At 50.3% G+C, this 4,455-nt stretch overlaps 1 protein-coding gene and 1 long non-coding RNA gene across 2 annotated transcripts in view; one reads left to right on the top strand and one right to left on the bottom strand.

Annotated features, from left to right (window-relative positions):
- Positions 1-4,455, top strand: part of LOC113213592 (cytosolic purine 5'-nucleotidase) — a gene marked incomplete in the record, with an annotated part of 33,759 nt that overhangs the window by 16,707 nt on the left and 12,597 nt on the right.
- LOC127752239 (uncharacterized) lies at positions 1,378-1,903 on the bottom strand. The gene is made up of 3 exons (XR_008012310.1): positions 1,649-1,903; positions 1,553-1,616; positions 1,378-1,488 (listed from the first exon to the last, which is right to left on the bottom strand). It is a non-coding gene; the product is annotated as an uncharacterized LOC127752239 (long non-coding RNA).

The raw sequence follows: 4,455 nt of genomic DNA, 5'->3' as shown, positions 1-4,455 counted from the left end.
GCCCCTCCTTTCTCCCGGCTAAACAGATTTACCCTTCAAAATAAGTCTCAAGTATGAGGTGTTCCCCGGGGGTGTTCCTGCTCGAAATTAGCAGCAAAAGATAGATTTTCTCACAAGCGAGAGCCTTTGAAGTCGAATTCTTGCTTTTGATTTAGTGGTTTGAAGTGAAAACTTGTTTGAAGGGAAAACTCCTCATTTACTTATTACGGCTTAAACCTTCTGAAGCAAACGTTCGTGTCACAAGGCAAGTAATTAGTAAGCTGGATAACATTTGTCAGCTTCGAGAAATATAAAAGGGATTTGCTTTGCAAACTATTTTGTCACTCATACAAACTATCCCTTCCTATTTCAAAGCTTCCAATTCTCTCGGAACGTCGCAAAAGAAATTCGTCTCAGGGTTTCCACAGAAGTTTTATAAGTTTTTATACGTTTTCGACGTGTAAATCGAAACACACGTAAGATCCGGGCTGATCGTGTCGTTCACTCTCTTGCGCCCCCCCCCCCTTTTCCTCTTTCGATCCCCCCGCTCTTTCTTTCTGTGAAACTGAGCAGGCTCGTGCTAAATGATTGACATATGATGCAATGGGTGAAATGCCAACCGTTTTAATAACTCTTCGTGGATAAGACTTATCACTTCGGCGTTCGGAAGGGAGCCTTCCCCGCCTCCCTTTTTTGAGACGAGATCACTGATGTAACGAAAGACTCAAGTCTCGCATTTGCCTAACTTGGAACAGTGTTCTATTTTAGATAATGTGAGACACATGCACTGGCGGTTATCAGTTTGCTCGGCGGCGTGCTCCGACTGAATTACTTGAAACTTCGTCTGAGAGCTTTCCCAATCTGTTTCTACCTATCGGTGGTAGCGGGGGTGGTAGGTTTCCTGGACCGCATCAAACGGTCTTGTTGCTTTAGGACACAGTCAGGATCGGGTATAGAGTCGCCTCCTGCGAACATCCCCTGGGAACACCCCCCTGGGAACACCCCCCTGGGAACACCCCCCTGGGAACACCCCCCTGGGAACACCCCCTGACAACACCCCCTGGGAACACCCCCTGGGAACACCCCCTGAGAACACCCCCAGCTTCCCTGCAACGCCACTCCATCCACCACTTTCCCCGACGTGACGCAGGTCTCCGCCATGGACCGCCGACGCAAGAAGTCCGAGGTGCGCATCGTGGCCCCGGAGGACGGCCTGTCCGCGTCGGCGCCTTCCTCGCGCCGGCCCTCGCTCAGCAGGCCCAAGACCCCCGAGTCGCGCCTCGCGCACGGTATGCAGGGCCTCGGCCTCGGCCTCTCGCGCAACGACCGCTCCGAGGTCGACCTGGACGGCTTCATGACGGGTGCCGAGTCCACCGCCTGGGTGGACGAGCGCGAGCTGGGGCACAGGTGAGCGTTGAAGACATGATGAACGAAACGGTGTGATAGTTCTGATGCGGCCGCCTCTAGAAGTCGCTGGAGGCAAGCACAAAGGCCTGGAGGGAGGCCTACCTGGAGGAAGGTCTACCTGGAGGGAGGTCTACCTGGAGGGAGGTCTACCTGGAGGGAGGTCTACCTGGAGGGAGGCCTACCTGGAGGGAGGCCTACCTGGAGGGAGGCCTACCTGGAGGGAGGCCTACCTGGAGGGAGGCCTACCTGGAGGGTGACCTACCTGGAGAGAGGTATGCTATCCTGGATCAATGCTGGCCTGGAGCGATGCTGGCCTTCTCCTCCTGGAGGAGTCCTTTCCTCCTGGAGGAGTCCTCTCCTCCTGGAGGAGTCCCCTTCTCCTGGAGGAGCCCCCTCCCCCTGGAGGAGTCCTCTCCTCCTGGAGGGAGGCTCGCCTGGAGAGAGGCTTACCTGGATACCTGGCCTGGAGGCTCATCCCGGCCGGCGCAGGAGTCCTCCCGACGGGCGCGCGGGCCGCCTGGAGGGCAGGCAGCCCATCGGGCAGGGTCGGTGCTGCTGACGCTGCCGGTCCCCGGCTATGGCCCCGGCTATGGCTCCGGCGGCGGCCTCCCAGCTGATCGATAACCAGTACACGCGGGTGCGGCTGGAGTAGCGGGACAACCCCCGGACAACCCTGCGTGCTGAGCCGCCTGCACGATGTCCCTCACCGAGTGTGTCCAGACATGATACCCAGAAAACCGTTTCTTTGGGGAAAAGAAATGTTATTTACTACAACGAGAATCTCGCGCCAGAAATAACCAATGTCAAATTTTTTGTCCAAGCGACAAAAACAAATCGTAAAAAGGTTTTGTCATGTTGAACAAATTGAAGAAAATCTGAAGAAAATGTTTCTTCGTTTCAAAGAAATTTTGTTGGTTACCGCAAATTTATTATTTCGGAAGTGAATCTACCCTTTTAATTTTACCTTCTCTACTAACTGTTAAAAACATTTTGTGATTTCCCAACGCTTTCACGATACGAAGCAACTGTGAAATCACAATACTTCTTTGTAGTCACAAAAAAAAGTGCATTTTGCTATTTTACTTGAAAAAAGTTGTGAACCAATCGTACTAATTTCTGAAGTTATCGTTTCTGTGACAACGAAAAAGGAAAAAGAGTTGTGATTTCGCAAAGAGTTCTGGTAACTTTTGTCACAACGAGTTCTTCTTGAAATTCTTCCTTTTTTTTTTAACAGTGTGCACCCTCCCCCAGACTTTGCTGCATGTTTTATACGTCGCGTGTGTCCCGTGTCTAATCCTTTCCTGAGACACAAACAATAACGCCTTTAATAATTCTTCGTAGACCGCCCAACGTATACTCGGCCCGTGCTACTCTGACCCCGCTGCCAGGAGGAGGTGAGATGGAGGGGCACATAATTGACAAGTGCACTCTACCGATTCCAAAAGTATGTAAGCAGAACTTTGGTTTTGTCAAAAACATGATAACCATTTTATTTCTATAAAGTAAGGGGGCCTTTGTCTTTGTAATGTTTTGAACCGCTGCTCGTGCTGGAGCTGAGTGTAGGGGCGGGACGGTGAAAGCCCACGCTGTGTAGACGAAAGGCGCACACGACGACACAAATCATTATTGAAGCCCCGACACAACCAGCCCCGCCCGCTCGTCGCTCTTCCGCTCGCTCGATCAGCTGACACGGCACACTGTAAATACGAGAATAAAATGAAAAATAAATTTTTTGGGGTTATCTGAGCAGAACGATTCTCTTGGACATTTTACGAATTTCCAATTAGGACCTCGCGTTTCTACGTTCTAAGTGGTTTTAAGTTAAAGCGAGAGGCCGTTGCAAATCCCAAAAGGTTACTTTGGAAATTTAATTCAAATCCTACTCACTACTTATAACAGGGTACGCCGCTTTACGCCTGCTGCGTTCTTCTGCTAACCCAACAACTGCACACTGCAAAATTGCACTTTACTGCATGCAGTAACGTGTTTGCGTGCGATTGTGTGGGAGCCACCATACAAACTATTTGGTATGGCGAGAAAGGGAGGAGATAAGGGAGAGAGAGAGAGAGAGAGAGAGAGAGAGAGAGAGAGAGAGAGAGAGAGCAGAGAGTGAGAGTGAGAGTAAGTGAGTTCCCTTGTCGTGCGACCGGACAGTATGTTTGCACGTTGACGTAATGTCGCTTTGACTCATATTGTCTGACTCAAAGTTATACGGAACGGGAGAGAGAGAGGTTGGGGGGAGGGAGGGGAGGGGACGCCCCGAGACAGGCTGTCCGGTCCGGATCGGGGAGGACGTCGCTATTAAGCCTCGGACGTGGCGTGTCACTTGTAATCGCGCTTTGAATTGGAAGATACGTGTCTTAGCTCCGAGCACCACATCTCTCTCACATCCCGAGCGACCCCATACTGCTACCGCCCCGCTGTCGTGTGTAGTCCGCCTACACACCACACATGTGTGTTTTATTACTTTTAGGGTCAACTTTGAGGGAAGAGTGTGAATCTACGTCGAAGAAAAACACGTTCCCGTTCTCCAGAAACTTGCTCTAAATGTCTGCGGAAAGCTCATCCAAAAATGAGAAAGAAAGATATATATTTTTGTTCCTTAAATTGTTGTTAAATTGATGACTGGATTTTAAAAGAAGCACCTGCTCAAAAAAATGTTGTCTTTTAAAATGCCCTTTTTTCGTTGTTCCCCCCCAAAAAACAGCCTCGACAAAAAAATAATTGTTTTTTGTTGCCGTGTGTCTTCGTCCCCGCAGCGCAGCACCCTGTTAGCTAGGCAGTCCCGCGACGCAGGGGTGCCTTGCGGGCCTGCCCACCCGGCCAGGCGGCCCGCTTACCGGAGACGTCAGCCCGCCCCCCACGCCTCTTCCAGGGGCCGTTCCTGGAAGGCGCATACACTGTAAAATGCTTGCGAACTGATTGCTTTGCAACGCTACGACAATTGTCATTCTCTGTATTGCAAAGAAATTGTTTGCATTGCAAAGCAATTGTTTGCAACACTGAAAAATGTCGTCGTAAATTTTACAAAAATTTTGTAAACTCGAAACATAACTTAAGTTTTAAATT

The sequence above is a fragment of the Frankliniella occidentalis genome, unplaced genomic scaffold (assembly GCF_000697945.3).
Source record: "Frankliniella occidentalis isolate FOCC.00 unplaced genomic scaffold, Focc_3.1 Scaffold9, whole genome shotgun sequence".
Classification (NCBI taxonomy): domain Eukaryota; kingdom Metazoa; phylum Arthropoda; class Insecta; order Thysanoptera; family Thripidae; genus Frankliniella; species Frankliniella occidentalis.
This window is presented reverse-complemented; position numbering and strand designations above follow the sequence as displayed.